The sequence below is a fragment of the Chiloscyllium plagiosum genome, chromosome 39 (genome assembly GCF_004010195.1).
Source record: "Chiloscyllium plagiosum isolate BGI_BamShark_2017 chromosome 39, ASM401019v2, whole genome shotgun sequence".
Taxonomy (NCBI): Eukaryota; Metazoa; Chordata; class Chondrichthyes; order Orectolobiformes; family Hemiscylliidae; genus Chiloscyllium; species Chiloscyllium plagiosum.
The window spans coordinates 2,336,110-2,362,445 of NC_057748.1; the positions used below are offsets into that span (position 1 = coordinate 2,336,110).

The following is a 26,336-nucleotide window of genomic DNA, read 5'->3' on the forward strand; positions in this document are numbered from 1 at the left end:
CCCCCCTCCTTGCCCCTCCCCTGAGGGAGATCAGATTAATCAGTGTGGTTTCAGTTTGTAGCCCATCAAACAGTGTCAGTCTGGAGAACTGAAAGTGAAAGAAATTAAGTACAGTAATAGTGTTGCTAAAAAAAAGCAACATGAAAACCAAAATAAAATTCTAGAATTAAATTAGGAACTGGATGCAATTAAGATTTAATTTACTTGATCAGTATTTGGTCTTGTACCGTTTTGTTTGATTTCATCCTGGTTAACAATTTGGAGGGAAGAAATCTTGTCAGTTTGTCCTGTAAAGAACATCAAAAAATTGTATGAGATCTGGGGCCAGAGTTGCTACAGAGAAAACAGTTGCGACATCCTTTGATTTTCTCACCAAATAATTTTCTATTCCCTCTGAAAACTAAATATCTCACAGCATCAGGTTATAGTCCAACAGGTTTTTTTGGGAGTACTAACTTTCGGACCGCTGCTCCTTCATTAGGTAGCTGTGGAGCAGCATCGTAAAACACAGAATTTATAGCAAAAGATCATTGTCATGCAACTGAAATGCTGTATTGAACAAACCTAGATTGCTGTTAACTCTTTCATCATTTAGAATGGGTTGCAGTTTGGGTTCATTAATATGTAAATCCCAGAACTACTTTTAAGTCACATTTCTCGAGATAATTAAGGTTTTATTTAAAAAAAAAAGTGCTGTCATCTGAACCATGTACCCATGAGGATGGCCTCAACTGGGACCTTGGGTTCATGTCACACTACAGGTGACCCCACTATGCTATACTCCCTCTCCCTCGCTGACACACACATACACACACTCGCACTCACCCATACACACTGTACCAAGCATGCACACACAAACACACATTCTCACGTGCACTCACACTGTCTCTCTCTCTTTCTCTCACATGCCCGTGCGTGTGCACACAAGTCTATGGGGTGAATTTGCATTGCAGATATGTTCTATTTTGCTCAAAAAGCACACAACCTGCAGATAGTCAATGTAGACAGTCAATCCATGTAACATTTTATAAATTTCTACTTTGGAAATGGAACCAATCTGACTCAAGATTAGGATACAGACAGACTCTAACCTCACATCTTTTTAATAATTGAGCTGAGATGTCACCTTTTTTTAATGAAACCTTAAGTTATCTTGAAAATGTGACTGAAAAGAAGTTCTGGGATTTACATATTAATCCATTCTAAAAGATGAAAGTCTTAACAGCAATCTAGGTTTGTTCAATATATCGTTTCAGTTGCATGACACTGTGGTGTTTTGCGATAAAGTCTATCTTATTATCCTGCTCCACAGGTACTTGATGAAGGAGCAGTGCTGTGAAAGCTGGTGCTTCCAAATAAACCTGTTGGACTATGACCTGGTGTTGTGATTTTTTTTAAACTTTGTCCACCCCAGTCCAACACTGGCACCTCCACATCCTCTCTAAATAATTGGTGTTATTAGCTCCTTCACCTCCTGAGCAGTCCCTTTTTTTTATTCATTTAACCTTCCTTTAGGCCTGCTTTGTTCCATTTGCTCACATCCCTTCTTTTGAGCGCCGTGCAAAGTTTAACTTACAGTATTGATAACTTAACAATTTGGAATGTCTCAAAATGCCCCTCAGTATTTTGAACAGAAGTTTGAAATCAATACCGTACAACAAAACTACAGAGCACTGTTGAGTCTATGTACTGGTTTATTAGGTGTAAGATAATGAGATGTAGTCGTAGAAGTATTCAGCCCATCAAGTCTGCGCTGCCATTCAGTGAGATCATGGCTGATTTGATCATTCTCAAATCCACTTTCCATCCATTTCTACAAAATCCTCGACTCCCCTTCTGATTATTCAAGACTGAGATGGACAGATTTTTTATATTTAAGCCTCCACAGCCTTTTGTAGCAAAGAATTCCACAGATTCACTGTCTGAAAGAAGAAATGTTTCCTCATTTTTGTTTAAATGGGAAACTGCTTACCATGCTATTATGCCCTCTGGTCCTAATGTCTCCCAGGAAACAATGTCTCGGTATCTACACTGTCAAACCCTCTAAGAATTTTGTATGTTTCAATGAGGTTATCTAATTTTTCTAAACTCCAGTGGGTACAGGCTATCCTTTTGAAAATACAATCCTTCCATACCTTGGATCAACCTAGAAAGCTTTCTGTGGACTGTCTCCGATGTCAAGATGCCTCCCCTTTGGGATAAGGGGACTAAAACCTATTTTCTGCAATCTTAGGTGATCTGTCTAGTGTTTTGTATGTTTCAGCAAGACACGGGGGTGACAGATTAAAAAGGGACTAACCGTGTAAGTTCACAGTCAGGTCTTAGTGCCAGAATGAGAGTCTTTGAGGTACTCTGCAGCTTTGGAACGATATCATGAGGTATAATTGCATTGAAAGTGAAACTGGGGCTTGAAATTCACTTGAGTTCTACTGGATAACATGCACTTACCAAATTTGTTAATGAAGCATTTAATTATTACATTCTTCCACAGATTGTGGGTGTTACTGAATAGACCAGCTATTGTTACCTATCCTAATTGAGAAGGTAATGAGCCACCTAGTTGAATCTCTGTAGTCCACCTGGCATAAGTAAACACAGTACTGTTTGGGAATGAGCTCCAGGATTTTGACCCAGTGAGTGGTGGTATATTTCCAAGTTGGGATGGTGACTGGGTGCTCTTGATCATCCACTCTCCTGGTTTTCCCAGGTGGTCGAGGTCACTGTTAGTACTGTCTAAGTAGCTTTGGGTTACTGCAATACATCTTGTATATAATAGATTCTGCTGTCACCCTGGTGGAAGTAAATGTAAAATGAAGTACTAATCTTGCAAGCTTCTTTGATTTGAATGGTGTCATGCTTCTGGAGCACTATTGAAGCTGCAGCCAGATTTTGGGGAGTCACAAGATGAGTTACTAGTTTCTAATCAGAGGCTAATTATTGGCCTCTGATCAGCTGTTGCTTTTTTGGCTGGTCCAGTTCAATTTACTATCAGTGAGGCATTCAGCAATGTTAATGCTGTTTGATGTCAAGGACAGGTGGTTTAATTCTCTGGTTGGAGATGACCATCGTCTGGCACTTATGGGGCATATAATATCAATGTTATTTTCCATTTAACTGCCCAAGAATGAATATTGACCTCATCTTGCTGCATGTGGGCAATTACTACTTTAGTATATGAGACACTGCAAATAATTGTGATATTTCCACTTCTGCCTTCGGTTGCTGGTAAGATTATTGATGAGGGACATTAAGGTGGTTCGGTTTAGAATGTGACTTAATGTCTTGTGGACTTAAAAGGTACTATGTAAAAGCAAATCCTCTTTTTTTCCACTTTTTCCACTTTGTGCAGTTAGTGTGCACTGACCATTGACTCCAATATATTTTTAATGTAAACTAGCCAAATCATTTTCAAGTTTGTATTACTGGTGTTAAGAGTTTTAAATTGACAGAATTGAAATTTAACAGTAGATTATTTAGCTGTGCGGTCTATAATCATTTTGTGCCATTGAAATTCTGCAATGAAACTTCTACAAGGAACCTTTTCCATTTCAAGTCAACCTTGCACCCCCAATCCTACGTCCCTCCAAACTGTATTCGGGCTTATTGCAACATTGTAAAATGTCTGGTACGCCAAGAACTTTGCTTTCAATATTTTCATTTGACCTCTGTGCACTTTTTTGTGTCAAATATCTGCCAGTTGCTGTACCATTGTCATCATTCAAAAGTCGGATGTATTTTTGAGTTTAGGCATGTTTTAATTGTTTGTTGGGTCACAACATTGCTGCCAGGCCTGTAGAATTAAAAAATAAGTACACAAAATAATCTTGGTTATGGGGTGAATGTTGGCCACAACACCGCGGAGAACTTCCCTGTTCTTAAAAATAACAACCATAGGACTTTAAAGGAGAACGGACCTTGGTATAACATGTTATCCAAGCATTTTGCACACCAATAGTGCAGTGCTCCCTCAAAACTGCATTGGAATGTTAGCCTCTTTATGGACTTGTATTTTTGCAATAAAAATTTTCCTTGGATCATTGGAGGCTGTGAGGGGTGACCATATAGATACTTATATAATCATGAGGGGCATGGATTGGGTGAATAGCCAAGGTCTTAGGTTGGGTGAATCCAAAACTAGTGGGTATAGGTTTAAGGTGAGAGGGAAAAGATTTAAAAAGGACCTGAAGGGTAACTTTTTCATGCAGAGGAACGAGCTGCTAGAGGAAGTGGTAGAGGCTAGTACAATTATAACATTTAAAAGACATAGAACCTTTCAGTGCATTACAGGCCCTTCGGTCCTTGTTGCACCGACCTGTGGAACCAATCTGAAGCCTACCTAGTCTCCACTATTCCATTTTCATCCATCTGGATGGGAATGTGAATAGGAAGGATTTAGAGGGATTTGGTCCAAAATGACTAGGTCAGATTGGTCAGCGTGGACAAGTTAGCCTGAAAGGTTTATTTCCATGTTGTTTGATTCTGACTGTCTCACAGCTTAGCTTAGCCAGTGTTTCTCGGTGAAATTTGGTGAGGGAGTCATGTATTGTCACCTGTTTTTAAAATATCTGATTGTCAGTTTTTTTTACATCTGGATCAGAATTTCTTTTGATGTGTCTATTGATTTGCTTACTTTGATGGTGGTCTTTAATATAGTGTTTAGCTCGAGTCACTCAAGTGTTCTGAAATACTGTATATTGCATCTTATTGCTGTGGAGTGCATGACTGTGCTGCTACGCACACTTCTAAGTTGAGGGAAGAGTTTCTAAACAGAAACGTAAAAATGTGCATTGCCAACAGTTTTGTGCAAGTTTACTTTTGTCCTTTCATCCCTGTGGTCTATTGGCTAATGCTCTTTTCGTTTAGCATGCTCTTTTCTTTTTGTTGTACAGCATAATAGAAGAAACCATTATCTTAAAACTCCACCACTGTTTTGGCTGTTGGTGCAGCTTCAGATGTATTAGTTCAGCAGACCCAAAAATAACCAGGTATTTGGGACTAGGGAGTGTGGCAACAAATGGTGATCAACTTGTCAATGAAATTATTTTATTTCATTGTTAGATTTGGCAGAGCCATTTTTATATTTACACGACTTAGATTTATATAGCACCTTGTAGAATGGTAAACCATCCCAAGGTTGCATGGGAGCAAGCCATGTAAGCATAGAGTCAGAGAAATGTACAGCAAGGAAACAGACCCTTCGGTGTGAGGTCCACTGCTTTTCGTCACTTATATAAATGATTTGGATGTGAACATAGGTTTAGTTAATAATTTTGCAGATTTAAGGTGTGGTGGACAGCGAAGAAGGTTACCTCAGAGTACAACGAGATTTTGGTCAGATGGGCCAATGGGCTGAGGATTGGCAGATGGAGTTTAATTTAGATAATTGTGAGGTGCTGCATTTTGGAAAGGCAAGTCAGAGCAGGACTTATACACTTAATTGGATTGAATTGAATTTATTGTCATGTGTGCCGAAGCACAATGAAAACCTTTGTCTTGCGAGCACTACAGGCAGATCACATAATTAAATAGCATAGATAAGTAAATGGTAGGTAAACAGTGGCAAAAACACAGATACAGGTGAATACTAAGAGTTCGTGAGTTCATTCAGTATTCTAACAACAGTAGGGTAGTAACTGTTTCGAAACCGGCTGGTGCGTGTGTTCAGGCTTCCGTACCTTCTCGATGGTAGAGGTTGTAGAAAAGCATTGCTTGGATGGGATGGATCTTTGAAAATGCTGGTGGCCTGTCCTTGACAGTGGGCCTGGTAGATGGATTCTGTAGATGGGAGGTTGGCCTTTGTGATTGAACTCAGCCCTAACACCATTCTCTGTAACCATCTCCAATCTTGAATGGTACAGTTACCATACCAGGTAGTGATACATCCAGACAGAATGCTCTCAGTGGCGCACCTATAAAAGTTGGCAAGGCTATTTGCTGTCATGCCAAATTCCCTTAGCTGCCTGAGGAATAGGAAACGTTGTTGGGCCTTTGTAACCAGTGCATCCACATGAACAGTCCAAGAAAGCTTGTTGTGGATGATCACTCCCAGGAGCTTGATGCTCTCCACTCGTTCCACCTCTGTGCTGTTAATGTGTAGGGGGGGGGGCATGAGTAATATCCCACCAAACGTCAGTAATGAGTTCCTTGTTTTGCTGGTATTGGGAGCTAGTTGTTCTCAGTGCACCATTTTTCTAGGTCTTCCACCTCCTGTCTGTAGTCTGTTTCGTTGCCATGTGAGGTTTGACTGAATATGGTGATGTCATCAGTGAGCTTGTAAATGGCAGTAGTCTGGTATTTGGCGACACAGTTATGAGTATACAGTGAGTACAGTAGGGGGGCTGAGTATGCACCCCGGGAGGGGGTTCCAGTGTTGAGTGTTAGTGAGGATGAAATATTGTCCCTAATCTTCACTGATTGTGGCCTGTGGATCAGGAAACTGAGGATCCAGTTGCAGAGAGTGGGGCTTAGTCTGAGATCACTAAGTTTAGAATTCAGTCTCAAGGGGATAATAGTGTTGAAGGCTGAACTGTAGTCAATGAGTAGGATTCTTATGTAGCTGTTCTTCGTGTCAGGATGTTCTCGGGACGAGTGAAGGACAAGTGATATGGCACCTGACATGGATCTGTTGGTCTGATAGGCAAATAGGAGTGGGTCAGGGATGATGGAGAGGCTAGAGTTGTTTAATGCCATGACCAACTTTTCAAAGCACTTCCTACCACTGAGGTTAGGGCCACTGGGTGGTAGTCATTGAGACATGCTGCATGAGCCTTCTTAGGCACAGGGATAATGTTGGCATTATTGAAACAGGCAGGGACAGTGGCCTGCTGCATGGAGAGGTTGAAGATGCCTGGGAAGACCTCTGCCAGTCAATCTGCACATGCTCTGACTGCACGGCCTGGTACTCCGTCTGTTCCCATCACTTTCTTTGGATTAATGCAAAGGAAAACTGATCTGACCTCTGATGCAGTGACTGTTAGGATAGGTTTGTCAGGACATATCGGAATAGGTGCTACCTCTCTGCCAAAGTTCTGGGTGACGGTCTGGGAGGGATATGTCATCGTCAGCTATCTTGCACTGACTCTTTTTTTTGAATCTGTGATGTCACTCAGTCCTTGCCATAGTCGCCGGGTGTCTGTTTGGATCGGTATTGGTCCTTTGCTGTCTTAATGGCTCTGCGAAGGTCATACTTAGATTCCTTATATTTGAGTGGGTCTTCTGATCTGAAGGCTTCACACAGTTTGTAGCAGGTTCTGTATGATTCATCGAGGGTCTCCTGTTGGGGAACACCTGAATTGAATTGCTCGGTATGCAGTCCTCCACACATTTGCTGATAAAATCTGTGGTGGTGGTGTACCCGACCAGGGTACCTGCGGACTTTTTGAACATGGCCAAATCAGCCAATTCCAAACAGCACTGGAGTTGATCCTCTGCTTCCACTGTCCAGCACTAGACCTTTATCCGTGAGGGGTCCTCCTGCTTGAGCTTTTGCCTTTAAGTCGAGAGAAGAAATACGGCATTGTGGTTGGAGTTCCCGAAATGAGTGTGGAGGATGGAGCGGTAGGCATCTTTTACAGTGTAGCAGTGGTCTAAAATGTTCAGGGCCCCTGGTGCGGCAGGTAATGTTCTGGTGGTACTTGGGTAACACCTTAGATTGGCTTGATTGAAGTTGCCAGTAACAATAAACAGGGCCTCGAGGTTCTGTCTTCAGGGTGTTAGTGGTGGAGTACAGCAAATCCAGAGCTTCCTCAATCCTTGTTTGTGGTGGTATGTACACAGCAGCTAGTATAGCAGCGGTAAATTCCTGTAGTTGATGAGGAATTCAAGGTTTGGGAAGCATTGGCTGCCCAGGGTTGCAATGTCCGTGCACCACAAATGTTGATTTTAAAAAGCAAACCCCTCCACCCTTTGTTTTTCTATCCATCATATGGACCATACAGCGTCCTCTGGTAAGTCGATCAGCCTGAAGTGCGCAGTCCCGCAGTTCACGCTGGAAGCTGAGCTTTGATCTAAATTCGTCCATCTTGTTCTCCAGCGATTGTATGTTTGCTAGGAGTAAGCTAGGAAGGGGGGTCTTGAAACTACGTAGCCTCAGTCTTACAAGAAGCCAGCATGCTTACCCTGTTTTCTTGCAGGTTTCTTACATTTGCATGATCTGGTGGAGTGGGTTGAGACTGCTTCCAGTTAAGTGGTCCTTCCTAGGACTTAATGGTAAGGTCCTGGGGAGTGTTGCTGAATAAAGAGACCTTGGAGTGCAGGTTCATAGTTACTTGAAAGTAGAATCGCAGGTCGATAGGATAGTGAAGAAGTGTTTATGTTTTCCTTTTTTGGTCAAATCATTGAATATAGAAGTTGGGAGGTCATGTTGCGACTGTACAGGACATTGGTTAAGTTACTTTTGGAATATTGCGTGCAGTTCTGGCCTCCTTGCTATCGGAAGGATGTTATGAAACTTGAAGGGTTTAGAAAAGATTTACGTAGGAACCTCAATTATCTGATTGAGATGGGTGGGCAGTATTTCGTACGGATAATTGATTTATTGGTTAATTGATTCAATCCCTTTCTTCTGGGGCTTGGAGTTTTTTAAGTCCATTCCCTGTTCAGGAGACGAGGCAGCAGCACACTGTGCATGAGCCCCTGTCTGCGCCCCCAACCCTGTCCAACACCACCCCACCCTGCCCGCCCCCAACCCTGTCCAACTCCGCCCCTGCCTACCCCCAACCCTGCACCCCATCCACAGCCAACCCACCCCACCCCCATCCCTTGCCCGCCCCCTAACGCCATCCAACACCTCCCATCTGTCCCCACCTACCCTACTACCCTGCCTCCTGTGCCCTGCACCTCCCCCTGCCTCCGGGGCAGCCAGACTGGACCCCAACAGTAAGACTGCTACCTTTGGTGGGGAAGAGGCGCACACACACACACACACACACACCAACTGTCTGGCAGGTTCCACCTTTGCCCTATACTGGACAATGTTGGAGAGATTATCTGGGGAAGGGGGGGTTTAGGGGACACCCCTATGTGGAACTCGGAGGGAGGACAGAAGGTCAGTCATTTAGAGACAGTGCCTGGGCTCCCATCGATGTAGCATTTCAGTAAGCTGAGTTCACTTTTAATCTCTAAACAAAAGACGCAATCGGTGTTGGAAACATGTCTTTGATGTAATGTTTCTATTGGGACCTTGAGATCATCTTCAGATAATCTGAAATTCGGATAATTGATATTCAGATAATTGAGGTTTCTCTGTACGAGGATGTTGCCAGGATTGGAGTGTTTGAGCTATAGGGAAGAGGCTGAATAGGCTGCGGCTGTGTTCCCTGGAGCTTTGGTGGCTGAGGGAGTGACCTTATGGAGGTTTATAAAATCATGAAGGGCATGGACAGGACAAATAGACAAGATCTTTTCTGTGGGTTGGGGTGGTTCAGAACTAGAAGGCATTGGTTTAGGATGAGAAGGGACAGATTTAAAAGGGATCTAAGGGGCAACCTTTTCAAGCAGTAGGTATTTCATGTATAGAATGAGCTGCTAGAGGAAACGGTGGAGGCTGGTACATTTACAACATTTAAAGGGCATCTGGATGGGTGTGTGAATAGGGAGGGTTTAGAGGGCTATGGGCCAAGTGCTGGCAAAAGGGACTAGATTAGGATATCTGGTCGAAGTAGATGACTAAAAACTTGGTTAAAGAAGTAGGCCTCGTAAAGGATGGAAGAAGTGGAGAGTGTTGGGAGCCTGGGCCTAGACAGCTGGAGAAATGTTCACTAAAGGTAGATTGATTAAAATCAGTATACTCCAATGCGGAAATCTTGGAGAATTGTAGGGTTAGAGAAGATGAGAATTGGGAGTGGTGTGGCACTGAAGGGATTTGAAAGCAAGGATGAGGATTTTTAAAGTTGAGCCATTGTAGGTCAGTGAGTGTAGTGGAGATGGGTGAACAGGACTGAGAACAATTGAGATGTTATTATTTTAGCTGTTTGTATATACTTCCTGAAGTTCCAATTAATAACGTTCAATTAGTTATTTTGTGATCTGTTGCCCTTACTATCACCTGGTGGCATGGAGATGCAGCATTCCACTGATCTTGTGAATTGCTAGTCTACTGCACACTGTTTTTTACTTTCTTGGCAAGCATACAAGACTGAGAAAAGTCTGTGAAGAAAAAAAATCAGCATTTTCCTGACTTGTGAACAGTTTACAATCAAGTGCTTTTGAAGTGTCGTCACTCTAGTAATGTAGGAAATGTGGCAGCCATTGTGTGCATGCCAAGCTCCCACAAACAGCTTTGTGCAAATGAACAGACCTGTTCTTTTGATTTTGGTGAGATAAATATTTGTGAGGACACAGGAAAACTCTCCAGCTCTTCTTGTAGTGTAATGGGATATTTTACATCCACTTGAGTTTAGGAGGAACCTTAGTTTAACCTTTTATTCTGAAAGACATTTGTCCCTCTCAGTGCAGCATTGGATTGTGACTTTTTAGAGCAAGTTTCTGAAGTGGGATTGAAACCCACAATCTTAATGTACTGTATTGTATTGAGTATGACTGTAGGCCGCTCTTGTTGCGCTAACTTTATTTATACCTCAATAGAGGGCAATGTAACAAAATATCTAGATTTTGCAGTAAGCTGCAATCCCTATCCATTTAAGAAATCTTGTACATACTATTTTATCTTTTAATCCACATAATTTCCCAGATATAATAGAACGAAATCAATGTTAACAGCAGTTGAAATTTAACAAGTGGTACAATTTTTTTGTTAACGTAGAGACAACCAAGGCATTTGACTGATATTGAGAGACTGACATGCATACTAGTGTGTGTTTCATGGTATTTGGTCAATTATAAAAAAATTCTTTTGCCTACATAACTTCATTTCACCTATTTGGTTTTTTTCTTTCTTTCTGATATTTCTATCCATGTGCTCTATCCTGTCAAAATCTCTGATTTGAATTTGACTATTGATTCTTCTGTTAAATGGTTTTGACTGTGACATTGATTTGTTTTACTCAAAGATCCTGACTCACTTTGCCTATCAATGAATTCTGTGATATTGGTAAGCTTTTTGTTCCTTTGGGATTCTCACTTCGTTTTCTAACTTTCACTTGGGGCTGTAAAGGAACTTGAATTATATAGGGGGTTGCTCTGTCAGATTTCCTCTTTCAAGCATCTAGTTTACAGGACACTGACAGAATCTCTCTTCAAGATATGTAAAAGCAACCAGTCTCTTTACAACATCTTAAATTACATACTGTCCCTATTCGCCTTGGTTTTTCACCATGACCTTCTGACAGCACTGGACTGTCAATGTTTCATGTGTCATGACTCATCTTTGCTTCAGCTGCTTTATCGTTTACTTTTCTGCTGATGTCCATCTTAAGCAATGATTTGGAGGAGCCAGTCTTGGACTGGGGGTGGACAAAATTAAAAATCACACAACACCAGGTTATAGTCCAACAGGTTTATTTGGAAGCACTAGCTTTTGAAGCAATGAAGAAGCAGCACTTCGAAAGCTTGTGCTTCCAAATAAACCTGTTGGATTATAACCTGGTATTGTGTGATTTTGAACTTTATCTTAAGCAAATCAAGCCTTGTTTCAGTGGCATATTTAAATACTAATTCGTAAGATGAGCAACCTGTTGTAGTCTGGAGGGTTGTTCTATAAGAGAGCAGGAAAATGTTCAGATTGTTCAAAGAGAAGTATGGAAATTACTGCCGAATTTGTCGTCTTATATGTACTTCATAAAGAGCTTTTCAACATCTGTACCCTTCTTTCTGCACCATCGTTTATTTTGATGCTGTGACATATTTCCGTATTAGAATGTGTATGACTCAGATATTTCAAACTTTTTTTAGGATCCCCTGTAGTATGGAAACAAGCCATTTGGCCCAACAAGTCCACAATAACCTTCCAAAGAGTAATCCTCCCAGACTCATTCCCCTACTCTATATTTTACCCCTGACTAATGCACCAAACACTATATGGGCAATTTAGCATGGCCAATTCACCTCATCTGCACATCTTTGGATTGTGGGAGGAAACCGGAACACCCAGAGGAAACCCACACAGACACTGGGAGAATGTGCAAACTCCACACAGACCGAGGTGGGAATTGAGCCCAGGTCCAGACACTCTTCTGACTTAAACATATATGATGGGATCAAATAATAATCTGGCAAGCCAAATCTTTAAAATCTCAAGTTTTACATTTGTGATGCCCCAAATTGGGCATTATTCAACATTTATCTGCTTTTTATTGACTGAAACTTCTCAAACCTTCTCTCCAAATCTTCTCAAAACTCACTGAAACTTCTCAACTTGAGTCTGACATTGTTTTAACAATGTGAAACAGATGTTTTCATTATTTCCATACTATGTAGTATTATGTGAGGTAATAACAGTATCCCTAACTCTTGTGGCGAAGCATCATAACCTAAAATCAATTACTACTTGGGATAACTGTGGACCAAAATAACTTTGCTAGTCAGTACTGTCTTGTTTAAATGCATTTTGACACTCTACAGACCACTCCCAATCTTTTACTCTTTTGAGCAGTTGATGTATTGGAGTGAATGCAGTTGAGCTTAAGATAAGACACAACAGTCCCAATGAATGTATTAAATTCTTTGCTGTCTGTTATCTCTGCTTTCAAAATTCTCTTAGTCTTCTCATGGGATGGGTGCGTTCATCTGTTTAGTACCTGGGTATGTTACACCAAGAACAAAATGTTTTTTAAGCTTTCATGCAGTCTTGAAGTTGAGTTATAACTTTGTTCATCCCTGCAGTGTGTTTTCTCTACCTTACTGCTAGTTAGCGTGTCATCTAAAAGCAGCATACTACTCTTATCCCACTTAATACCTGATTTCACTATGCTCTGGAACACTGCAGTCACCATATATGTTGCATGAAAGCATAATACACAGTTCTTTGCTCTTCTCAGTTAATTCTAATTGCAAATGTGTGTTTGACAAATTTGTCTTACCAAATATTTCTCTTTTGGCTAAATTAGAAAGCAGATCTTCACTCATCTGCAGACCTTAAATCTGATCCATTGTTTGTGGATCACTTAATTTTGTCTATCACAGCCTGCTTCTCTGGTTTGGCATACAAATGGTCCTATGTTGTAGCTTAAACAAGTTTTGTACCTCATTATTGGGTATGCCTAGTGCTGATCCTTATATGCCCCCTCTGTTGAATGTTGATTCCCTGGCTTGTTGATTATTGTAAAGTGTAGGATATTGATCTGATGCCATTAGGAGAAAGTGAGGTCTGCAGATGCTGGAGATCAGAGATGGAAATGTGTTGCTGGAAAAGCACAGCAGGTCAGGCAGCATCTAGGGAACAGGAGAATCGACGTTTCGGGCATTAGCTCCTGAAGAAGGGCTAATGCCCGAAATGTCGATTCTCCTGTTCATCTGATGCCATTAGACATGTTAATGTCAGATGTACTCTGATCCTAATGTAAATAACTTGGCCAAGTCTAACTGTATTTTCTTAGAATGTAACTGCTACTGACTGACAAGATGTCAGAAGCAGTTGTGGGTGAGCACTTGGGCTACACTGTGTCCAGCATGTGCAGAACTGAGCCATGACATTTTTCTGGTTCAAGGCTGGCGCATTGGTGTGGCAAAGATTCCAATTCCCGGTGAGCTAATTTGTTAGTTAATGTGGTTCTTACCCCAGAATCATTGTCCTGCGATCCATATTGGGTGGCGATGCCTTTTTAAATTTCATTTTTTTTTTTATGTTTATAGATCCATTGTTGCCATTACAAGGATTATGACAAGTTAACCTGGGCTTTCTGGGAGAGGCCAACTACTGAAGAATACATCCATTTATAGGAAATAGTAAAAATTTATAAATAATGCCAGTTAAGTAAGCCCATACATTTTGGTGGTGTTCTAGGTCATTTTGATAGGACAATTTGGATTGATGTATTTCTGATAATTTTAATAGCGATGACAATTGAAAAATGATTTTTAGGAAAACAGTCAATCCAAACATGATTCTGTTTAAACTTTGAATTAAGAGAATAAATTATGTTTGCAGCACCTAAATCAGGATGTCTCTCCGGTTGCAAGGGATGAAATGATTTATAAAACATTGTGCATTTAAAAGCATATCTCTTTTTCTGATATACTCCTTCTCTGCATAAGCAAGAAATGTTCTTCTTAATGTTGTGACATAAAAACAGCTGTATTCTGAAGCCAATCTCTTCCCATCAGGGAAATGTGTTCCTTCTGACTACTGCCAGTGGCCAGTAATAGGATGCAACACCTTATTCCACTCAAACATTATTCTAGTGTTCAGTGCAGTTACTGTTAGGTGATAACAAGTCAATTTTGCATAAATAAATCTGACTTGGAGACTTCTTGTATTCACCTGTGATAATTGGCACAGTTAGAGTTGTATCGCTATGAATCAACTTTTTCTTTGGCTGCTCGAATTTTATGTTCATCCATATTATACTCATCTACCATGTGTTTTTTTTGTTGTTGTCTGAGTACAATTGTTTATCTTCCTGCTCAATAATATCAACTTTTATTTCCACATCTATGATATACACATTAATGGTTTCCAGATTTCCAAATTGGCTTCAGCTCTACCATGAGCTGGAGCATAATCGCTTTTTAACTTCTGTATGCTAATTGGATCTGATTGGCTAGTTCACAAGCATTACACTTGGATGGGAATGGGGGGGCATTTAAATGTAGTAAGTTGGTAATTTCTGACACTAAAACCAAAATAGCGACAAAACAAAAATTGCTGGAAAAGCTCAGCAGGGCTGGCAACATCTGTGGAGACAAATCAGTTGAACATTTCAGGTCCAGTGACCCTTCCTCAGAAGTCTGTTCTGAGGAAGGGTTACTGGACCCAATTAATTAACTCTGATTTTTTCGAAAAGCTAGAATAGTGGACCCACTATCACTAGTATCCTTACATACAGATGAGGAAGGGCATCACTTTGACTGGGATATCCTAAGACAAGCCAAGCAGACATGTACAAGAATTCCTAGGAGCATGGCATTCCAATTGGAACTCTATCAACAAAAGCATCAACTTGGACGCTATCTACCACCATCTGAGAATAAGAGGAGGAAATGATATCACCTACACAGGAAATAACATCACCAATCCATGGAAACCTAAACGCAAATAGAAAGTGGGACAGAGCAGTCTGAAAACGAATCTTCCAGCTCAGTGAGAAAAGTTGCATCCAGAACCTTAACCTGAACAACAAATCTTCTCCAAACTCGCTAACCTTCTTCATTGTATACTATGCCACCAATTTTGGTGTCATCTGCAAACTTACTAACCATGTCTTCTATATTCTCATCCAAATAATTTACAGAGCAATCTCGAAGGACACGGATTGGGAGTATTTCAGGAGTATTTCGTTCGGTTAATCAATTGCCAGATAATATAGTTTAGCCAAGCATTGAGACCTTGCGATCTTGCTGGATAATCGAGGTTCCTCTGTATATAAATGACAAACAAAAGAGGATACAGAGCTGATCCATGTGGAACACTGGTCACAGTCTCCATCTGAAAAGCAATCTTCCACTATTACTTTGTCCCCTGCTGTTTTAAGCCAATTATGTATCCAATTGGCAAGCTTATTCAGCATCTCATGTGACTTAACTTGACTAATTAGGGCACCATGCGGAATCTTGTCAAAGGCTTTACTAAATTCCAAATAAACAACAACTGCTTTGTTATCATCAATACTTTTGGTAACTTGCTCAAAAAACTCAATCAATTTTTTTGAGACACTATTTTCCTCTCACACAATCATACTGACTATTGCTAAACAATTTTTCCCTCTAAATATCCATAAATCCTATCTTTTACAATCACTTCCAACAATTTACTCACAACCGAAGTCTAACTCTTAAGGTCTTTAGTTCCCCGATTTTTCCTTACAACCTTTCTTAAACAAAGGTACAACATTAGCCACCCTCCAGTCATCAGGCACCTCACTTGTACTTACAGATGATGCCAGTATTTCTGCAAGAAGTCTCATAACTTCCTTCCTTCCTTCCCACAACGTTCTGGGATACATTAGATCAGGTCCCAGAGATTTATCCACCTTTCTATTCTGTAAGACCTCCTGCACTTCCTCTTCTGTAATGTGAACTGTTTTTTAAACCATCAAAGCTTATATCTCTGCATTTTCTAGACTCCATTTCTTTCTACATAGTAAAAACTGATAAAATATATTTATTTAGTATCTCTCCCATCTCCTGGGGTTGACCACCTGGATTTTTGAGGCCCTACCCTCTTGTTGAGTTACCCTTTTGCTCTTAATGTATTTGCAGAATCTCATTGGATTACACTTAACCAAATCTGCCAGTGTTATCTCAAATCCCCTCTTTGCCTTCCTGATTTCTCTCTTAAGAATTCTCCTACACACTTTATTAAGAGATTAAATTGAACCAAGTTGTCAATATCTAATAAAAGACTTTTTTCTTGTTCTTGATTGGAACCTCAATATCTTTATTTGTTCATTGTTCCTTAATCTTACTAGATGTACCCTTCACTCTAACAGAAACAAAATGCCTCTGAACTTTAATCATCACACCCTTGAAAGCCTTCCACCTGTCAGGCATCTTTTTACCTGCAAACAGTCGACTCCAATCAACTTTAGAAAGTTCTTGTCTCACCATTAAAATTTACCTTACTACAATTAAAAGCTTTAACTCTTATGGAAGACTTATCATTTTCCATAACCATTTTGAAATTAATAGAGTTATGATTGTCAAAGTGTTCATCCACCTTAACTTCAGTCTTATTGTCCAAAAGAAGGTCTAGTTTTGCTCCTCTAGTAGGAGCATTCGCATATTGATAAAGAAAATTTTCTTGAACACATCTGACAAATTCTTCACTATCCAAACCTTCAACACTATGGTAGCCCCAGTCAATGTTTGTAAAATTAAAATCCCGCATTATTACAACCTGATTAAGCTTACATATATGGGAGATCTCCATACATATTTGTTTCTCAATTTTCTTCTTACTCGTGGAGGAGTCGACAGTTCAGCAGGAAAGATAGAATGCTCAGTGTTGTGGTACAAAGATAACAATTTCTCCCTCAATGTCAGCAAAACTAAAGAGCTGATCATCTTTGCCCCTACTGACACCAATGGAGCTGAAGTATAGAGAGTTGAGAGCATCAAATTCCTGGGAGTGGTGATAACAAACAATCTATCCTGGACTGACCATACGACAGTCAAGAGAGCACAATAATGCCTCTTCCTAAGGAGGCTAAGGATGTCCATAAGGACTCTCACCAACTTTTAAATTGCATCATAGAAAACACTTTATCTGGGTGCTTCTTAGCTTGGTATAGAAATTGCTCTGCCCAGGACTCGAAGAAGCTACAGAAAGTTGTGAACACAGTCTAAACCACCACACAAGTCAAACTCTCATCCATTGACTCCATCTACACTTCTTATAGAGTCATAGAGATGTACAACACAGAAACAGATCCTTCAGTCCAACTGGTCCACGCCGACCAGATGTCCTAACCTAATTTAGTCCCATTTGCCAGCGGTTGGCCCATATTCCTGTAAACCCTTCCTATTCATGTACCCATCCAGATGCCTTTTAAATGCTGTAATTGTACCAGACTCTACCACTTCCTCTGGAAGCTCATTCTATACATCTCTGCATGAAAAAGTTTTCCTCTGGTCCCTTTTTATGTCTTGCCCCTCTCACCCTAAACCTATGCCCTCTAGTTCTGGACTCTTTCCCCCACCCCAGGGAAAAGACCTTATCTATTTATCCTGTCCATGCCCTTCATGATTTTATAAACATCTATACGGTCATTCCTCAGCCTCCGATGCTCCAGGGAATACAGCTTCCAGCTATTCAGCCTCTCCCTAGAGCTCAAATCCTCCCACCCTAGCAACGTCCTTATAAACCTTTTCTGAACCCTTTCAAATTTCACAACATCCTGTATAGCTGCAATGTGACCTCCCAACTCCTATAATCAGTGCTCTGAGCAATAAAGGAAAGCAGATCAAATGCTGCCTTCACTATCCTTTCTACCTGCGACTGTGCTTTCAAGGAACTATGAACCTGCACCCCAAGATCTCTGTTCAGCAACACTCCCCAGGACCTTACCATGAAGTGTATAAGTCCTGCTAAGATTTGCTTTTCCAAAATGCAGCACCTCTCATTTATCTAAATTAAACTCCATGTGCCACTCCTCAGCCGATCGGCCCATCTGATCAAGATCCCATTGTACTCTGAGATAACCTTCTTTGCTGTCCACTACACCTCCAATTTTGGTGTCATCTGCAAACCTACCAACTATACCTCCTATGTTCACATCTAAATCAGTTATATAAATGATGAAAAGCAGTGGACCCAGCATGGATCCTTGTGGCACAACACTGGTTACAGGTCTCCAGTCTGAAAAACAGCCTTCCACCACCACCCTCTGTCTTATACCTTCAAGCCAGTTCCATATCCAAATGGTTAGTTCCCCCTGTTTTCCATGAGATCTAACCTTGCTAACATGTCTCCCATGAGGAACCTTGTCGAATGCCTTACTGAAGTCCATATACATCAGACCTATCGCTCTGCTCTCATCCATCCTCTGTTGCTTCTTCAAAAAAAACTCAATCAAGTTTGTAAGACATGATTTCCAATGCACAAAGCCATGTTGACTATACCTAATTAGTCCTTGCCTTTCCAAGTACACATCAACTCAATCTCACAGGATTCCCTCCAATAACTTGTCCATCACCAATGTCAGGCTCACCACTCTATAGTTCCCTGGATTTTCTTTCCCACTTTAAATAATGGCACCACAATAGCCAACTTCCAGTCTTCTGGCCCCTCTCCTGTGAGTATCAATGATACAAATTTCTCAGCAAGGGGCCCAGCAATCACTTCCCTCGCTTCTCACCAGAGTTCTAAGATACACCTGATCAGATCCTGGGAATTTATCTACTTTTATGTGTTTCAAGACATCCAGCACGACCACCTCTGTAATATGGACATTTTTGAAGATGTTACCATCTATTTCCCCACATTCTGTTTCTTCCATGTCCTCCTTCACAGTAAACATTGATGCAAAATACTCGCTTATTATCTCCTCCCATCTCCTACGGCTCCACACATAGGCTGCCTTGCTGATCTTTGAGCGGCCTTATTCTCTCCCTAGTTACCCTTTTATCCTTAATGTATTTATCAAATCTCTATGGATTCTCCTTATAACCCTATTGGCCAAAGCTATCTGATGTCCCCTTTTTGCCCTCCTGATTTCCCTCTTAAGTAGACTCCTACTGCCTTTATACTCTTCTAAGGAATCACTTGACCTTTTCTGGCTGTACCTGACATATGCTTCTTTTTGTTAACCAAAACCCCAATTTGTCTAATCATCCAGCATTTCCTACACTTACCAACCTTTCCTTTTCACCCTAATAGGAATATACTGTCTGTGGACTGTCATTGCATTTTTGAAGGCTTCCCATTTTCCAGCCATTTCTTTACCTGCGAACATCTGCCCCCATTCAGCTTTTGAACGTTCTTACCTAATACAGTCAAAATTAGCCTTCCTCCAAATTACAACTTCAAGTTTTCGGTCTGGTCTATGCTTTTCCATCACTATTTTAAATCTAATAGAATTATGGTCACTGGCCCCAAAATGCTCCCCCACTGACACATCAGTTACCTGCTCTGCCTTATTTGCCAAGAGTAGGTCAAGTTTTGCACCTTCTGTAATGTTAACAAATTCCTCTCCATCTAAACCCTTAACGCTATAGCAGTCCCAGTTGACATTTGGAAAGTGAAAGTCCCTTACCATGGCCACCCTATTGTTCTTACAGATAACTGCAATCTTCTCAATTTGTTTCTTAATTTCCCACTGCCTATTAGGGTGTCTATAATACAATCCCAATAAGATGATAATCCTTTCTTATTTCTCAGTTCCATCCAAATAAGTTCCCTGGCTGTATTCCTAGGAATATCCTCCCTAAGTCCAGCAGTTATGCTATGCCTTTATCAGAAATGCCACTCCCTCTCCCCTCTTGCCCCCCATTCTATGCTTCCTATAGCATTTGTATCCTGGAACATTAAGCTGCCAGTCCTGTCCATACCTGAGCCACATTTCTGTGATTGCTATGATATCCCAGTCCATATTCTTAACCATGCCCTGAGGTCATCTGCCTTCCCTGCATTGAAGTAAATGCAGTTTAATTGATCAGCCCTACCTTGTTCTTTGCCTTGTTCCTTCCTGCCCTGACTGTTTGACTTGCTCCTTTTCCCAACAGTACCAGTCTCCGATTGATCTCTTTCCTCACTATTTCCTTGGGTCAAACATTGCAACAGCATATAAAGTAGTAATTGCTGCTCCTGAAATTCGAAGAAATTACCTCCAAAATCTAAAGTTCCTCCAAAAAAGGAGCAGCTCTTACAGCCACCATTTTTTTTCTCATCCTCCATCTTGGATTACCAAGATCCGACAGAAAAGCAGCCAACATTGTCAAAGACCCCACCCAACCAGGTTATGATCTCTTCCAACCTCTTCAGTGAGGCAGAAGATAGGAAAGCTTAAATACACATGCCAATATGTTCAAGAACAGCTTCTTCCCCTTCTAAACTGCTGAATGGACTTCTCAAAGTTCAAATCTAATGCTTATCATGCTTTTGTACACCACCTGGGCAGCTGTAACTTTGTATTCTTTGCTCAGTTCAATCATTGCAGATGCTGCCAGACCAGCTGAGCTTTTCTAGCAATTTGTTTTTGTTTCTCATTTCCAACATCTGCAGTTCTTTTGTTTGTATCAACTTAGTGATCCAGTGGCAGATTATCTCTCCTTACATAAGGGGACCAAAGCTGTTCATAGTATTCGAACTATGGGCTAACTAGTGCCTTGCATTGTTTTGGGAAACCTCCTTGCTTTTCAACTCCAGTTCTTTGGAAATAAAGGCCAACATTTCATTTATCTTCCCTATTACCTCCTGAACATGGATGCTTGCTTTTTGTGATTTATGTACAATGAATCTCGTGCTCCTTTGTGCTACAGCTATCTGCAGTCTTTTTCCATTTAAATAATATTCAGGTCTATTTGCCTGCAAAAGTGCCGAAACTCCCTTTTTTTTTCCCCACATATTATTCTATTTACCAAGTTTTAGTCCACTCACTTGTCCTGTCTTTGTAGACTTTGTCATCCTTACTATTTACCTTTCCATCTATCTTGTCATCAGCAAGCTTGGTGATCGTATATTCTGTTACTCATGTTATTAATACATATTGTAAATAATTGTGGCTCCAGCAATACACTAGACTTTTGATTCTGATTAGATGCATTTTTTTTTTAATCTTCTCTGGCATATGGTCATCTCCAAAGGCACATCTTTGTTGAATGTAATTATTAGCCTTTGTAAAAGCTAGCCAATTAATTTCAGAGGCTGCTCAGAATTTGGAGTCACATATAGGCCAGATCAAGTAAGGATACCAGAATTCCTTCCTCAAGTGCAACCAAAGGTTGTTTTTTTAAATGACAATTGACAGTATCAGTAATGGTGACCATGAAACTAGTCTTCAATTCCATAATTATTAATTGAATTTAAATTCTGCCGTTCCGTTGTTGTGGTGGAATTTAAACCCATGACCCCACAGCATTAACCTGAGCCTCTCGGTTATAGTACTAGTCCAATGACAGAGCCACAAATACACAATATCTGGAGTGAGAATAAATTGAGAGAAATTATGCAATAATTAAATATTAACATATTGAAAGTTGAAAAGAAAATCATCCTTCCTGCTTCTTATGTTATTGTCGCCTCTCTCTTGCATTCTTGTTTGATATGTTCTGCCTTTTCATACTTCCGTAAAATGTAACACTAGAAGCTAGGTGCATGAGCGGTAACCTAATTACTTCATTGTACTACTTGTGATTTATAATACAGTACAAAATTTACTAGCAAAATTCACTATATTTCACCTTGTGATCAACTTTCCAGTTTACATTAAAGTTTTGATGATAAACTTAGTAGCACACACCCTTTGTATCAGAGCATCTACTTGCTTTGGCCTTTGGGTCACCTGTTTGTCTCATTGTTCCTTTTGGGTTTTGTTAAAAGAAAATAGCATTTGATGATGTCAATTAAAAGGTTGTCTTGAGTTCTTAGTCTGATCCCTAAGGTGTAGAGTTTCGATTGATGGCCAGTACTGTTACTGTTGCCTCTTTCTTATAATGTATTGATGAATTTGGAGTCTTTTTTTTGTTCTGTTAATTTTTTTTCCTTATTCTGAATGAGTTGACTCCTGGGTACAAAGCTTCATGGTTGGTGGCTGATGTCCAGTCTCTTGCTCAAGTGATTGTTGTTTTGTGTGAAGAAGAATTCACACTTCTTGACTTCAGGATTTTCCAAAATATTTTGAAGTCAATTGAGTATATCTGAAGTGGTCGTACTGATAGTGTGCATGACATGCCAGCCAATTTAAGCACAGCACGGTTCCGCAAACAATATTGTGGCAGTGACTAAGTAATCTGTTTTAGTGATTGTAGCTTTAGGATGAATATTAACCGATACACTGAGGAGAATTTCCATGCTCTACTTTGAAATATTGTCATGGGAACTTTTAAGTCTACTTGAGAGGGAAGACCCAGCCTTGATTTAACACTTAAAATGTCCCAAGAGTGCAACACACTGTCAGTACTGCAGAGTTATGTGAACGTAAATAGTGAGTGTCAGCTTGCTCGATGATAATGGAATTTTCACCATTATCCATGTGCGTACCACCTAAGGTCAGCTAATTATAGATGGGGCAAGAATTGAATGAAGGGTCATCTGCACCACTTCAGATCAGTGTATTATGTTGACGTGGATGTCGGTTAGCTTGGTTGGCTCATTTGCTATGAAGTGTGATCTCTATAGCATGGCTTCAATTCCTGCAGTGGCTGAGGCTACTGTGACGCATTCTCCTTCTCAACTTCTTCCCTCCCCTGAGAGGTGGTGACTCTTGGGTTAAACTCACCACTAGTTATCTTTTTCTAATGAGAGAGCAGCCCTATGGTCTTCTGGAACTATGGTAACTTTACTATTTGCTATTTTCACTCACTGAACACAGAGTGCTTCTTTCGTTTAAAATGGCTTCTGCAAAACTTCTGACTCTTTTGAGAAATGTGTGTTTGGGTCAGTTTTTGTAGTCACCAAAGCCAAAGAATGCAGAAGATTTGGAGAATCCTTTCGCCCAAAACATTGAACGGAATGAAAGGAGTATGCAGGCATTCAGACTTTGTGAATTGGGATCATGTTTGTTAGTCCTGCCATTCTAAAACAGCTCAGTGGCATTGTTTCAAAATTTGAGCATCAGCTGGTTTAGTGAGGTAGCATCCTTTGGCATTCTGAATTAACACATAATATTTGTTTTTTTTAAAAAAACTTGTTGTCAATGTTCAAGAGAACTTTAAAATTCCACAGTTCTGTTAATGGATATGGGGAAATTAGATGGCACTTAATTGGCTGCTTTATGCAAGTATGTGTACATGAGTGTAAGCCAAATAATAATCTCCTAAACTGTAAAATTTAGGAATAACTTTGAGAGTTCCCACAGTAGAAAGACTAGATAATTGGTTCCATGTACTTTGTTTCCCTGTAACCTTGAATTTAATCCAATCTTTGCAGCCAGCAGTGTATGGGGTGGTTTTCATCAGCCTGGTCCATGGTTTCCTAACTTATTGAAGTCTTATGATTTTATATTTTTCAGCAGAGCATTTCAGAGTTAATTGGGAATATTGAAATTAAAAATAACTATTATTTTTATCTTTCAGTACAGTATAAAACATGAAAGAAATGGTGCTTCAGTACAAACTCCTGTGTTCTGGATGTTATTGCTTATTTTGCTTGCTATTTCTTGTAATTGTTTTGGATATTGTGCTGTTCCTAGGCTTTCAGTAGACTGGTAGATGTGTGAAAGTTATGTCAGTTTAACTTCAGTGAGTTTTTTCCATATTTGTGGAATTTTGAAGAGGTGCACATATGAAGGAAGACATGGAAATTCCTATTTTCTTATTAGAACAGAGCAGATCATGGGGTGGTATGGTAGCAGTTTAAATGAAAAGAGAATGAGACAAAATCGATGCAGATTTGCTTCTAAATGTGGAAGGATTTTGAGGCACATGCCACAGCTACAGGATTAAATGTAGGGTTTGGAACACATAACAAGAGAATCCTCTTTGCAGGATTAGAACAATAGAATTCATTTTTACTGTCAGTGGTTGAGATGAAAACATGTCCACATTCAAAGATTGTCTAGAAGTGAAGAAAAAGGAGATAAGTAAATAGAAAGAGATGGTCAATCTTGAAGTGTAATTTGGCTAATAGGCTGGCCATTGTTCATCTTTAAGTGGGGAGTAGATGTAGCACATATAATTAAGCCTAATTCTATTCTTGTCCCAAAGCTTAAGTGCCCTTTTTCAGTAGGAATAATAATTGATATATGCCCCTGCTAGGGCTCAGAAAAACTGAGATCAAACTCTCTGAATTTAGCTGAAATACATAAAGGTAGCTTATGGTTTGTTCACAAATCCCTCTGAATATGTATTTTAATTCAAACTGAAGCCTGTGCTATGGCAGCCAAGGGGTTAATAAAGTTCTGCCTGCACTGCAACACTCAATTCCATCCTCCATTTTCTCCTGAACAGTTCCCTCGTCATAATTCTTTCAGTACAGTGTCGTGAAAACTGCACAGGTTGCTGCTCCCTTTCCTTCTCCGCCTCCTCCCACCTTCCAATGACTGCAGTCTGCTTGGTTATGAGGTGGGCAAACTGCCAAGTGTGTGTGACAGCAATTAAGCGTATGCAGAGCAGTGTTGTGTTTTGGGGAGGCGATGTCTGCGAGCGACCAGTCACCAGGACCCCAGCACCCAGCGAAAACTGTTTTACTACAGAGAGAGGGAGACAGAATTTTGTTGCCATTTTTCAAGTTCCCGCTGTGTGTGCGTTTTCATGTGTTTATGTTTTGTTGTTGTTTTCCTCTCCCAAATATTTGCTGGCTTTCAACTGATGGAGCGGTCTTTTGTCTTATTTTACCGTTGTCTCATTGGTTGAGACACGCGCTCGAGATGGGTGAGCGTTAAAATGGAATGAAAAGAATATACAATGGATTTTTTTTTTTTTAAAAAAAGTACCCTTCCTTAAGGTGGTGGCAAAGGGTTGTGGGCATGGAAACAAGCCATATTTAGGAAGAATCTTGGTTATTAGCTCCTTACCTATACAAATTTGTATAACAAAATAGTTTCGCTTTTTATTCCCTAAGAGAAAACCAACCTATTTGGAGACGTGGTCTGCATTAGTAATTGAGTGTAATGTTTTGTTTTTAAACGTGATTTTATTTCACTGTGCATTGTTTTATATTTATAACATTACAGGATTTTTGCATTTAATGATCATATTAGGGTAACTTTTAAGGACACAAATTCTTCTGCCTCAGAAGTTGCTCTTAAGTATAATAATTAAAACAATCTGTATTTGTCACTTTAATACTATATATCTGTTTCTAGGATCCTTGCACACCACCTCTATATTGCTCCATCTCATTCTCTTCCTTTTAATATGGATTCCACTTTCTTTTCTCCTCTTTACCTGCTACAGTATTGTTTCATAAACTTCATGCTGGATCTGGTACTTCATCTAAATGGCCATATTCTGAGAATGAATCTTGTATGAAAACATAGTCATATTATTTGACTGAGACAATATAGTCTTCATGCAACATTCAGCTGCATATGTTTTTCAGCCAGTATCATTGCTCAGCAAACGGGAGGAGTCAAAACTGAATTGCCGCCTTTTTCTTTGAGCTCAGCCAAACACTACCTTGGCTAAATGAAAATTCAGAGGTCCAGTTTCAGAGCCACTGGTGAAAATCATAAATAAAATACTAACATTTTGAGGTTTCCAGTCCAAAATGTGCATTCTTCAGCTCAGTCAGTAGAAAATAATCGTTTGCATGTGCACAAGACTATTTTGGGAATCAAGGAGAGCATTCACAGGGCATCATCATCATCATCGTGGGAGACTTTGCTCTGATTTTTTGCCTTCTTGAGGTGATTTAATGGATTCAGTGGGATTCATGATAGGCTAAAATAAAAAAGTGGTCTCCAGAGTGAATGCAGCTATTATCCATATCAACTATTCATCACAGTAATCCATACCCTTTTTAACTTCAAGAATAAATGATGTGGGTGTCATTGGAGAGAGAACACAGATACTTAACCAGATAAAGGAAGTAAGACTACAGCATTGCTTCACAGTTGTTTGCTGAAATCAGGGATGGGGTTATGAAGACGAGAAGCCAGATGTCGAGCAGCATATTTTTATAT

At 40.1% G+C, this 26,336-nt stretch overlaps 1 protein-coding gene across 4 annotated transcripts in view; it reads left to right on the forward strand.

The window, feature by feature from the left end:
- Positions 1-26,336, forward strand: part of tnrc6ba (trinucleotide repeat containing adaptor 6Ba) — a 214,964-nt gene that overhangs the window by 6,152 nt on the left and 182,476 nt on the right. The window contains exon 1 of one of the 4 annotated variants that reach the window (XM_043679481.1): positions 3,148-3,225. The exons of the other annotated variants lie outside the window; for them this stretch is intronic. The gene's annotated coding sequence lies outside the window, so the exon portion shown is untranslated. Of the gene's footprint in view, positions 1-3,147; positions 3,226-26,336 lie in introns of those variants that run through there. 4 annotated transcript variants of the gene reach the window in all.